This window comes from Giraffa tippelskirchi, chromosome 9, assembly GCF_054371585.1.
Source record: "Giraffa tippelskirchi isolate mGirTip1 chromosome 9, T2T-mGirTip1v1.2.pri, whole genome shotgun sequence".
Taxonomy (NCBI): domain Eukaryota; kingdom Metazoa; phylum Chordata; class Mammalia; order Artiodactyla; family Giraffidae; genus Giraffa; species Giraffa tippelskirchi.
This window is the reverse complement of record NC_137283.1, coordinates 31,671,562-31,685,012: the sequence shown is the minus strand read 5'-3', so window position 1 is coordinate 31,685,012 and position 13,451 is coordinate 31,671,562. Positions and strand designations below refer to the sequence as shown.

Here is a 13,451-nt window from a genome sequence, read left to right as displayed (position 1 = left end):
TGGCAAGAAAGGAAGACAGATATTCAACGCATAATTATAAAAGTATAAGGGGAGTTTAAAAAAACAGAGAAGCAAGACTTTGATGGTATGTTTTAGAGGACCCTAGTATGATCTGGGACTGGAATATATCAAGAAAATCCTTTCTGGCCAAGCTGAGACCAAAAGGAAAGATGAGTAGACCTGTGACAGTAGGTCACAATGACACAGTTGGATGGTTGGAAGCACAGAGTGTTGGTGTGCCCAACTAAAGACACAGCCAGAGTAAATATCTTTAGCTAGGAAAGAGCATGTTTCCTCCAGGAAATGATACTGGAAAAAAAGCTGGAGAGGAGTCTGGAAAAGTAAGCAGGACTTTCTACACTCAGATGAAGATTTTGACTTTTTACTAAACGTATGTAGAATACAGTGAGGGTTTTAGAGTAGGAAAGTGACACAGAATTGTGGATTTGTTTGTTTAAATGGCTCTGACTTTTTTTTTTAATAGAAAGGGCTGGAAGGATACACATGTAGCCCAGGAAGAAGAGTATAATAGCTTGCACTGGGAAGTGGTGGTGTGGATGGAGAAAAATACTCAGGAATCACCTGCCATTGGATAATTATCCCCAGTTGGTAGCCAACTAATGGAATTTTCACCAAGGATCCACTTGGATCTGATGCTACTCCAGGGAGCATCACCTATCAGAGACACTGATTACCAATCCCTTGCTTGGTAGTAAGTAGACTCTTCACTAACAGTGGCTTGAAGTTCAGTCCCTGGTATTATAAAAAAGTTGAGAGATTTTTGAGTCAGAATTTGAATCCTGACTCAGCAATTTTTGACTGTCATAGGACCTTGGAAAAAATCACTTCTTTGTGCCTCTGCTTCCCCTTCTGTGAAAGAGACGTAAGACCTACGTGTCTATCTCATGGAGTTCCAGTGAGGATTAGAAGTATGGAAAGTATTTGTAATCACACCTGGAATGAAGAGAATCTTTGATAATAAGTATTATTTTGTAACCATTCATTCCACACCTATCTATCGAAGCAGGCACTGGGATGTCCCCATGTTCAAAGATATTTATACTCAATAAGTATTGGGTTAGAAATCACAGGGAGAAATGGGTGCTGGGAGCTGAGTACAGTGCTGGAGCTGTGCAAAATACAAATATCAAATCAGAAAAGCACACTTGGCTAAGTGGGTATGAGAGGATGTATCTCCCTAAAGCAGAGTCTGTTATTCAAAAAAAATAACAACAACAACAAAAAGGCCAAAGGGATTTGTGACTGAAAATATGGTAATTGTAGGGCCCAAAATGTCACTGGAAGTGCAAGATGGCATGAAGACACAAAGTTTTCTTTCAAAAGCCAATTTAAGTAGAGGACTTTTTGAAAGTCTATTCTGGATCATAAAAATGCCCCCCTCAAAGTTTTTTGGTGTTTTTTTTTTTTTTTTTGAAAGAAGACTATTTTAGTGGCCCCCATGTAGAAGGAAATATTTGAAGTAGAGTGTGTTTCTAGTGGGTCACCTGCTAGGGTGATTAACTTTGAAATGGTCTTGAGAGAGAAGAATAGAACTGAAGGAATCAGCCTGCCTGACTTCAGACTATACTACAAAGCTACTGTCATTAAGACAGGATGGTACTGTCACAAAGACAGAAATATAGATCAATGGAACAAAATAGAAGGCCCAGTGATAAATCCATGCACCTATGGAAAGCTTATCTTTGGCAAAGGAGGCAAATATATACAATGGAGAAAAGACAATCTCTTTAACAAGTGGTGCTAGGAAAATTGTTCAACCACCTGTAAAAGAATGAAACTAGAACACTTTCTAACACCATACACAAAAATAAACTCAAAATGGATTAAAGATCTAAATGTAAGACCAGAAACTATAAAACCCCTAGAGGAAAACATAGGCAGAACACTCTCTGACCAAAACCACAGCAAGATCCTCTATGACCCACCTCCCAGAGTAATGGAAATAAAAGCAAAAATAGACAAATGGGACCTAATTAACTATAAAAGCTTTTGCACAATGAAGGAAACTATAAGCAAGGTGAAAAGACAGCATTCACAGTGGGGAAAAATAATAGCAAATGAAGCAAGTGAAAGAATTAATCTCAAAAATATACAAACAGCTCATGCAGCTCAATACCAGAAAAATAAATGACCCAATCAAAAAATGGGCCAAAGAACTAAACAGACATTTCTCCAAAGAAGACATACAGATGGCTAACAAACACATGAAAAAATGCTCAGCATCACTCATTTATCAGAGAAATGCAAATGAAAACCACAATGAAATACCATCTCACGCAGGTCAGAATGGCTGCTATCAAAAAGTCTACAAACAGTAAATGGTGGAAAGGGTGTGGAGAAAGGGAGCCATCTTACACTGTTGGTGGGAACGCAAACTAGTACAGCCACTATGGAGAACAGTGTGGAGATTCCTTAAAAAACTGGAGATAGAACTGCCGTACGACCCAGCAATCCCACTACTAGGCAAACACACTGAGGAAACCAGAATTGAAAGAGACACGTGTACCCCAGTGTTCATCACAGCACTGTTTATAATAGCGAGGACATGGAAGCAACCTAGATATCCATCAGCAGACAAATGGATAAGAAAGCTCTGGTATAAATACACAATGGAATATTACTCAGCTATTAAAAAGAATGCATTTAAATCAGTTCTAATGAGGTGGATGAAACTGGAGGCTATTATACAGAGTGAGGTAAGTCAGAAAGAAAAATACCAATACAGTATACTAACGCATATATATATATATATATATATATATATATATATATATATATATATGGAATTTAGAAAGATGTTAACGATGACCTTATATGCGAGACAGCAAAAGAGACACAGATATAAAGAACAGACTTTTGGACTCTGTGGGAGAAGGTAAGGGTGGGACAATTTGAGAGAATAGCATTGAAACATGTATATTACGATATGTGAAATAGATGACCAGTCCAAGTTTGATGCATGAAACAGGGCACTCAAAGCCGGTGCACTGGGACAACCCTGAGGGATGGGATGGGGAGGGAGGTGGGAGGGGGGTTCAGGATGGGGGACACATGTACACTCATGGCTGATTCATGTGAATGTATGGCAAAAACCACTACAATGTTGTAAAGTAATTAGCCTCCAATTAAAATAAATAAATTAATTTTTTTAATGATCTTCAGGGACTTTCATGAGTACAGGAGATGTTCTTTAACACTTCCTTGGAACTGGAACCTTGAAAGCCTATCTCTAGCAAAGACATGTATTAGCTGGAGCCTAGAAGTTATTAAATTTTCTCTTTTGCAACATTTTTCCCCCTTTATCCTGGTAGAAGTCAAAATAATCAACTTCATGTGATTAAAATGGAATTGTAGAAATCATTAAAGAGATACCTTTTCTCCCAACTCTCAGAAAGCAGCCTGGGTATAAAATATCTTTTGAGATCCATGCAGAATTTTCATGTATACTAAGGAACTTATTTTGTCAGGGCCAAACTGAGAGGAATAATGATTATCTGGAGCAGTACTTTCTATGAAAACCTTTTATATGTTTATTTTTAAAGGTATTGTTTATTGAAGCATTCAAGTCATTTTTAATATGTTTTGGCAATGATATGACTTAAGAACTAAGGTCTTACTTGGTAAAACTTCATTATTTTTATAGTTGGGGAAATAAATATATGAGTAAGGAAGGTGATTACCCCAATGTCTCACAGTTAGTTAATGGAAGTGAAAGGTAAGCAAACATATTTGTCAGACTCTCTTGGTTACAAGTGACCAAATACAAGTAAATTTCAGTAGTAAAACTTATCAGTTGGTGAAACAGACAAAACACAAATAAGCAGTACCAAGCTGCAGACTTGATCAAGGTCTCAAGTGATGTCATCACAGTTGATTTCTATCCACTTCTTGGTTGTGCTTTCCAATATCTTGCCTTACTTCCTTCCTGGACTCTTTGAGGTGGACCAATAGCTGCAGGCTCACAGTTCCTAGGATTAAGGGCCAAGGGGGAAAATGGGTCTCTTCCTACAAGTCTTGGATTGGCTTGAATCAGGCTGATGAATTTACTTTACACCATGTTGTAGTCTAAGCCAGTGCTTCTCAAACTTTCCATCATGAGGAACTTTTAATCGTTTTTTTAAACATCCAGTATGTACTAGACCAATAATTTTGTAAAACACAATTAAATATGAATTAACATAAAAATGAAAAGAATTATACTTACAAAAATTATACTTACATAAAATTACTCTATCAAAGTGATATAAAATTTTCTAAACACTTATTCACAATTTTGATTTGCCAGCCCCATAGCCGGGGGCTGGCAAATTGCAATCCACAGATTGAATCTTGTCCCTCATGACTTGCTAATACAGTTTTATTACAAGACAGCCATGACCATTTCTTTACATGTTATCTAGGTTGCTTTCATGGTACAAAGACAGAGTTGAGTAGTTGAACAGAAACTGTGCAGCCTGAAAGATCAAAATATTTATCATCTGGCCCTTTGTAGGAAAAAAAATTGCCAATTCCTACTTAAGGCAATCCCTGTGACCAGAAGACCGTGAATTTATGATTATCCAAGAAGTCACAGGCCCATACCTAAGCACATGGATGGGGAGTAGCAATGGAATGACTCTCCAAAAGGAACTTGTAACCTGAAACTTATTCTTTTCATTGTAAGAAATTCATTCTTAGAACATGGTGTAAGGTAAACTCTTCTTATTGAAAAGAATGGGAAGCTGAATTCCTTCAAATACCTAGTACAGAATTTGGATTTTGATTTTCCCTCTTAATATCCTGTTTTCTTAATACTGTTTAAAAATGAATACTAAAACCTCAAAATGTGCCTTAAATGAATTCAGGCTTGAAAAAATGTCATCTCAAATCCTTTGAGGACTGAAGAGTAATAAAATATGCAAAGGAATGAATAAATAATTTTTAAATGTTATTATAATGAAACTAATGAGCCTAACCATGATAAGATATAAAATAATTATAAAATACTTAAGGCTTCCTTAACTCTTATTTCCAGAAATGAAAATAGAAACTATTTGGAGAGTTTATTTATTCAGAAAATATTTAATAAATATATACCATGAATATCTAAACACTGAGCTAGATATTGATTCTTTCAAGAGACTTGAAAAGAGGGACAAGCAAACTGTAGTCAGTGGGTAATTAAATAAAATCACTGCAGGTTATAATTAGGCTATCATTTAACTCCAGCAAAAGGGAGAAAAAATAGAGATTAATAATGGAAGATGTCCTTTAGCAAAAGGCCTCTACGACAAAGTGGTGTTGAGGCTAAGTTCCACAAGAAGAAGAGCAGTGGGTGGTTAGCCGAGAGAAACGTTGACTATAAATATTCCCTGCAGAAGAAAAAGCAGGCGCCAAGTTCCCAAGGCAGGAAAATCTTGATCTGTTCTAGGAAATAAAGCCAGCGTGGTTGGAGAGAATAAGCAAGAAGAAAAATAGTCCAAAAACATTTGGAAAGTTAGAAGCAAAATCATTCAGGTGAGGCCTTAGGACATGCGACTTCTTTCCTGAGTCCATAAACTGGAAAAACATCGAAGGGTTTTAAGCAGATGGACAATATGGTTTAATTTGCTTTTAAAAATACTGCTTTTATACTGTGTATTGAATGAATAGTAATAATGATAATAATGATTGACTTATTAAGGGCAACACCTTTTAATTTAGAAGCATTAAGTTACTTAAACCTCACAACTAAACCAATTATTAACTCCATTTTACAGATAATATCATGATTACACTTATTACTGTCTGCTAGGAAAAATAAACATAGGTCTTCCATGCTTTAGAACACACAGAAACAAAGACTGTCATCAAACACAAAATAGTTGTTAACGGAAACTTACGTCAAATATCCCGATTTGTGATTATTAGTCTTAATTATTTCACACAGTTGGTGGATTACTAAACATTGAGTAATTGAATAGAAACAGAATGTATTCCTGGGAACACAGATGAATATAGACAGACTAGTAGGCATAGGCAAGTAGATACAATCCCAAACACTACCAATATAGCAGATTATGAGAAATTCTATTTCTTCAGGGAGTCGCAGCCCCAAGCTTTTTTTTCTGTATGTTTCTTCCTCCCTAACTCCTCTACACACATTCTCATCTGCTACCTTCAATCTACCGAGTCAAACAGCTCCTTCTTGATGCTCTTGGAAATACTAACATGCAAAAAAGGATAGCTGCCAAAACTTGTCTTGACCACATTCAAAGACTCAAAACCAACACTGAAAATTATTCTAAGGCCCCAAAGAATTGAAGATACATATTCAAATCAACTTCCTTACATAAGTGCTCTGAGTACCATTATTCACAATAGCCAGAAGGACTTCCCTGGTGGCTCAGATGGTAAAGTGTATGCCTACAATGCAGGAGACCAGGGTTCAATCCCTGGGTTGGGAAGATCCCCTGGAGAAGGAAAGGGCAACCCACTCCAGTAGTCTTGCCTGGAAAATCCCATGGACGGAGGCTACAGTCCATGGGGTCGCAAAGAGTTGGACACGACTGAGCGACTTCACTTGGGACATAACCCAAATGTCCCTCAACGGATGAATAGATAAACAAAATGTGATACAGACATAGGGGAAAAAATATTATTCAGCCATAAAAAGAGGTAAGATACTATACATGCTATAGTTTCCTTTGGGGATCATGAAAATATTCTTGAGCTAGATAGTGGTGAGAGTTGTGCATTTTGAATGCACTAAAATCCACTGAATTGAATACTTGAAAATGGCTAAAGTGATGTGTTTTAGTGATGTGAGTTGTACCTTAATAATTTAAAAAAATCATTACAAGAATCATTCCTGCTAGGGAGGCCTTTCAGGCAAAAAGCTATTATGGGTGCATTTCCCCAGAAAAAGGCATCATTTTCTGATAACACATATTTTGGAAAGGAAGCCAGTGAAACAGCACTGATGGATTTGTTTTTGGATTTGAACGAAGTGCTCAATGCAGAAAGAATGATGAAGTAAATAGTTGATGATGCTATTCACCACCACGATGGCTATGGTCATCATCATTATACCATCATCATATAATCTGGATAACTTGATAATCACAGAAAAAATTAATCCAGTGTGCAGCAAACTGAATCTTAGTGCATACTTTCTGACTGCTTTCTTTTTGAATGGTTCCATCTTTAAAGCATAAATTTGTGGTGAAGGGACAAGGAAAAGATGAATAACCACATTTTAGTCTCATTTACATACAACCAAATAAAAAGCAAACAGTTAAGTCCAGCCATGGAGTTTCTCTGTCCTCTTTGTCTGCTATAGGCATTTTTCTGTAAAGATCTTTCTTATGATCTTTACAAACATAAAGATCTTATGAACAGCCCAGCTTCCCTCGCCCAGTTCGCTAGGTTGACCGAAAAAGAAACTGCCTGCTAGGCCTTTGTTCTGAAAACTAGCAGGGCTCCTTTGTGGCCACCCTAAGCTGAGTTGCTCTAAACACAAACTGTCCACAGAGCAGGAAGTTTTCTGTTTGTCTGCTTCTGTCCTGGGGAGGACCTCCCTGGACTCAGGTTGTGTTCCTGAACACCTTAACTAGGATTGTAACCAGGATCCAGGCATGACAGACACACTGTCCTGCAGTGTCTGCCATTGAGACTTTCAGCTGACTTGATTAGTTTCATCTGGTCCACACAAGCACAGTCACAGAGGCCTGCCACTGTCCCTGTTGTGTCACCATATATCAGTGTCCTCACATCTGACTCAGTCTCTTTAAAAGGAAGAGTGAATCCTCTACCATGTCTGAATGCCAGTTAACAATCCTTTTCTTATCCCTTTACTAAAAATTTGCCATCTAACCTCAACATTTTGGCTCATGAGCTGTACATTTTCCCCACAACTCTATCAACCAAAATATCAGTGGCCAGTAAAAGTCTATCCAAAGGTATTATTAGCAAGGCTGAGAGATAGTGCTTTCAACTTTGTGCTATGGTGCACAGGTATACCACAATCCCTTAAAGGATCAAAATATGATGGGGAAATAAAAATTGCTCCTGTTAAAACTGAGACTATTTACTCAAAACTAAAAGTTACGAGAAAAGGCCATCAGATTGTGTAATGTATGGATTGTGTGGAACGCTAAGAACAGAGTGCATTTTGCTGCATGTATGAGAAGGTAAGAGGTGTGACATCCGGATAAGCAGGTACTTATGGTCTGAGTATGCTTCCTGAAACATGGGAGAGCCACCTCCTCTGGATATGAGAGAGCAGAGTCAAGGCCGCAAATGGCACGGAGAAGGAAACGGCAACCCACTCCAGTATTCTTGCCTGGAGAATTCCATGGACAGAGGAGCCTGGCATGCTACAGCCCATGGGGTTGCAAAGAGCTGGACATGACTGAGCGACTAACACTAAACTGTGACAAGGCTTGGGAGGATGCCCAAGTGCAAAATGAGACAACTGCAGAGACAGAGTCAATCTAATCCTTTCAGGTGTTGCACCCAAATTCCTAGTGTTTAGCAAACATAAAAAGTTAAGAACCTCTGTCAGGGACATGGCTATACATGATACAAGCTATATTCTTCTGACTTCTGCTTTTTGTCTTTTAACAAGTTCTCTCACCTTTCCTGACATTTTGATATAAGTAACCTGTCACCTTATAATCACACTAACAAGCTTATAATATAATCTTATAATCACATTTTTCAAGTTCAAGAGCCATATTTTAAATTCATCTCCATGATCTTATATTTTTTTCTACTTCTGCATAACAAATTACAAATCTAGCAACTTAACACATATTTATTAACCCATAGTTTCTTTATGTCTGGAGTTCGTAGCTACATCTTCTGCTCAGTGTCTTACCAGGCTCAACTGAAGTGCCAACTGGGCTGTAAGGTGCCTGGCTTCAGAGGGTTATTATAACTAGTTTATGTCCTTTCTGGACTTCAGTGGAAAACCCACATTGTATGTAACTTTGATTCCCCATCAAATCAGGATAAAATCTAATGCCATTGTCATGTCTTATAAGATGCTTAATGATCTGTTCCCACCTCCTTGCTCCATGCTTCCTCTCATGTTCAGACATGTGTAAAGATGATCCCTCTGCCTCCAGTCCTCCATCCTTTCCCCCTTTGTATCACTATCTCCTAACAGACATCTTCCTTGAGCACCCTCCAAGGCTGAATCTGGTGCCCTTCACCTGTGCTTACTCTGCTGTAGAACTTATTACACTAAACTGCGATTGCCCCCTCAACCTGACTATCTCCCTCTAGACTTGGAGGAACTCAAAGGAAGAAAGCAGACAGTGCTTTGGACAGCCCTGTATCCCCAGTGCTTCACACTATGCCTGGTGGAGGAGGCTTTCAGGTGATAAAGTGATTGCTTACACACACACACACACACACACATACATAGTCCTTTTTGATAGCTTTCCTCTGCTCAAAAAGTCAAGGATTTTGAAGAGAAAACAGTTTAATCCTCTAGTCTCCTGGAAAGCTAGCTTCCTTCTTAACCCAGAGAATCACCCACAGTTGATCACATGCACCATGACATGTCCCACTTTTGTGTCTCAGGGCATCTGTGTAATACTGCCATGTGATACTACCAGATTTTATGCTGCATCTAAAGTTCAGAGTTCACTCACTTCTTAGGATAAAGAAATGAAAACTCAAAAAGTTGAGTAAGTCAAACAAGGTGACATAGTTAATTACCAACAGAATGTAGACTTACACTGGGGAATTTTGATACCCAAGTCAATGTTCTTTCCACTGTATCATTTTACATAGTAAAGAGAAAATATGAATAAAACAAAAATAAAAATGCAGGAAAGTGACAGATTTATTGAGCTCCATGAAAGAGTAAAGGGGAAAAATCGGCAAGGTATTATTCTTCTTTGGCTATCAGGTAAATAAAAATTTGCTCCCTGATGTAAATCAGCTCATTGCAATCCTTAGGATTTTACACCTTTTGATTTTAGTGTGTTCTTGCTTATTCCAAAGAACAAGAGAAAGGTCAGGTATCTATCGTATTGATTTTCCAGAGCGTATATTAAGAAGACTCAATTGCAAATGCATCTCTCCACTATGCCATTTCCTTGCCCCTGAAAGGGGAAAAAACTCATTAGATTTTTTGCAATCATATTTCATTTGCTTTCCACATTCAAGATTGCACCCATTGCTGTTTTTTAAATAAACATATAGTATAAATATCTGGGTAGCAATAAATATGGAAATAAGGCTCAGCCTCTTGCTATAATAAATTTAAACGTGAAGTAATAGTATGGAAGCAAATGTGAAAATAATACTATTAGCAAATGCAGTTGTCATAAATGTTATTAACATAATTATCTCCATAGTTTTGTGAGGTTTCTAATCATATATTTCTACCAGCAGTCAAGTTGAAATTGCTTATTTCTTCTAGAACTTATTAAAAATATGCTAGAAAAGGAACCCATTTTCCTTATATCAAAACAATAAAATTAAAGTAATGGAACAGAGGCAAGGGTGTGGGATCTGGACAAATATCATGAGTTTTTATCCTAGAAAGTGATTCTAAGGACTCTCTTAATTACTCTAAGAAAATAGATATTAAGAATTATATGATAAAAAATCATTATTTCAAATTTTGCAAGAATATTATTATTTAAATATGGATTAATATTCCCCAGATTGATATTTTTTTTTTACTTTTTCATGGTAGTATTAGTTACCATAGATAAACTTAATTTACTAAAATAATTTATCTATCTTTACTATAACTCTCAATATACTTAACTATTCAAATTAAAACCAAATATGTATCGGGAATGGTTCTGGGTAATATAAGCAATGATAGTGACCATCAACATCATCATTAACAACATATATGGCACTTATATGGGACTTCCCAGGTGGCACTAGTGGTAAACAATCTGCCTGCCAGTGTAGGAAACTTGAGACTCGGGTTCTATCCCTGGGTTGGAAAGAGCCTCTGTAGGAGGAAATGGCAACCTACTCCAGTATTGTTGCCAGGAGAATCCCATGGACAGAGGGGACTGGTGGGCTACAGTCCATGGGATTGCAAAAAGTCAGACATGACTGAGTGTCTAAGCGCGATGCATGATTGCACTTATATATGCCAGGACTTTTTCTAAACTCCTTCTGTATCAACTGTTTAACTTTTAATCACTCAGACAACTCTCTGAGGTAGGAACACTATGATTATCCCTATTAGATGAAAGAGAATACCAAGGTTTTCAGAAATCATATAACTTAAAGCAGCTTATGTAAATCTAGGTCTCTCTGACTCCACAGTTAAAGTTTCAACCATTTCACGTGCTGCCACAGAGCTTGTGACCTATTGATTTGTTTACAAAGTTCACTCTATTTCTTTCATCAGGTAGCAGACATAGATTTATTTCCCACAGTATAGAAATGAGGGACTTCCAAAGAAATTAAAAAAAACTCGTTAAAAAACATCATTCATTGAAATAATGCCATTTGCAGCAACATGGATGGACCTAGAGATTATCATACTAAATAAAGCAAGCCAGGCAGAGAAAGACAAATACCATATGGTATCACTTATATGTAGAATCTAAACTATGACATAAATAAATGTATCTATGAAACAGACTCACAGATATAGAGAATAAATAGGCTTGTGGTTGCCAAGGGGGAGGGAGGCAGGGGAGGGATGGACTGGGACTTTCAGATTAGCAGGTGCAAATTATCATATAGAGAATGGATAAACAGCAAGATCCTACTCTATAGCATAGGAAACCATATTCAATATCCTCTGATAGGCCATAATGGAAAACTATATATATATATATATATATATATATATATACACACACACATATATATACACACACACACACACATATATATATATATATACACACACACACACACATATATATATATATAACTGAATCACTTTGCTGTAGAGCAGGAATTAAGACAGCATTGTTAATCAACTATATTTCAATAAATAAAATTAATTTTTTAAAAAACATTAACCTTTAAAAGTAAAGACTATTTTATCAGCATTAAGCACAATGAGCAACTACCTTAAGAAAATATACTTTTAAAAAATTAGTAGTATCATTAGCTCTCAATAATTTTCCTTACCCACCATCAGAAGTCCAGATACACTCCTACAGTCATTGTACCTATGTAATGACTGAAAGCCTTGCAATGGCCTGGGAGGCATTAGGACCGGAAGGATCAGTTGCTACTTTTTAATCCATTCTGTGTGTCAGTTACAATTCTTAATTCATGTTATCTCACTTAATCAGCACAGCATCAGTATTAAGTAGTTAAGTATTAAGTAGGTTCTTGCCTTCAATTTTATGAGAAACATGGGATTAAAAGTGCTTAAAAACTTGTGCAAGATTATACAATTTATAAGTGGCTAAAATGGGATTTAAAGCAAATTTAAAATAAATAATTATTTTATCTGATATCAGAGCAAATGATCTTGAGCAAATGATCTTGACTGTGTTGTTATTAATATGTTATAAAATTCGACCTTGAAAATTTCCTCTTGAGGAAGAAAAAAATTAACTTTTTAAGAACTTTGTTAATCTTGACTTTTGTACATTTTCCAAAACACATAGGTTCCCTCATGCAATTTCAACAACTGTGTGAAGTGAGTGGTATACCCACTTTACAGATGGGAATCTGAGATTTAATGACATAACATGATCAGCTGAAGTTGTCACCTACATTGATATTAGATATTGGACTAGAATTCAGGTCTTCTTAGGACTTCAGCCCACTCTACATGACTTCACAAGTGCCTCCAGAGTGGTGAGCATAAGGCATGAAAAGGATGTAGAGCTCAGAGCTCAGAAGTGGTAAGGTGCTGCTGATGACAGAGTAGATGGATTTATGCCATGTGATGGCTAATAGACGCTGGGCAGATTGAATGTCAGGTATAGTAGGCCAGTGCTATCCAATAGAACTTTCTGTGCTGCTGCTGCTACTAAGTCACTTCAGTTGTGTCCGACTCTGTGCAACCCCATAGACAGCAGCCCACCAGGCTCCACCATCCCTGGGATTCACCAGGAAGGAACACTGGAGTGGGTTGCCATTTCCCTCTCCAATGCATGAAAGTGAAAAGTGAAAGTGAAGTCGCTCAGTCATGTCCAACTCTTAGCGACCCCATGGACTGCAGCCTTCCAGGCTCCTCCATCCATGGGATTTTCCAGGCAAGAGTACTGGAGTGGGTTGCTATTGCCTTCTCCAGAAGGTTCTATAGTGATGGAAATATTCTATTCTGCACTGCCCAGTGCCACTTATTGAAGAGACTTGTCTTTTCTCCATTGTATATTCTTGCCTCCTTTGTCATATATAGCTCTTAAGCCCTTGAAATGTGCCTAGTGAAATTGAGAGGTTAAATTTTAATTGCATTTAATTGTAATTAATGTACATGTAAATAGTCACATGTGGCCAGTGGATACTGTATT

General features: G+C 37.2%; 1 protein-coding gene and 1 long non-coding RNA gene across 6 annotated transcripts in view; one reads left to right on the top strand and one right to left on the bottom strand.

The window, feature by feature from the left end:
* The window catches only part of TAFA1 (TAFA chemokine like family member 1), a 928,543-nt gene that overhangs the window by 800,967 nt on the left and 114,125 nt on the right, over positions 1–13,451 (top strand). The gene's annotated exons all lie outside the window — the stretch shown is intronic.
* LOC145520935 (uncharacterized) overlaps positions 1–13,451 on the bottom strand; it is a 105,777-nt gene that overhangs the window by 59,199 nt on the left and 33,127 nt on the right. For 2 of the 3 annotated variants that reach the window (XR_014064929.1, XR_014064928.1), the window contains one exon: positions 9,818–10,097. The exons of the other annotated variant lie outside the window; for it this stretch is intronic. This is a non-coding gene — a long non-coding RNA (uncharacterized LOC145520935). Of the gene's footprint in view, positions 1–9,817; positions 10,098–13,451 lie in introns of those variants that run through there. 3 annotated transcript variants of the gene reach the window in all.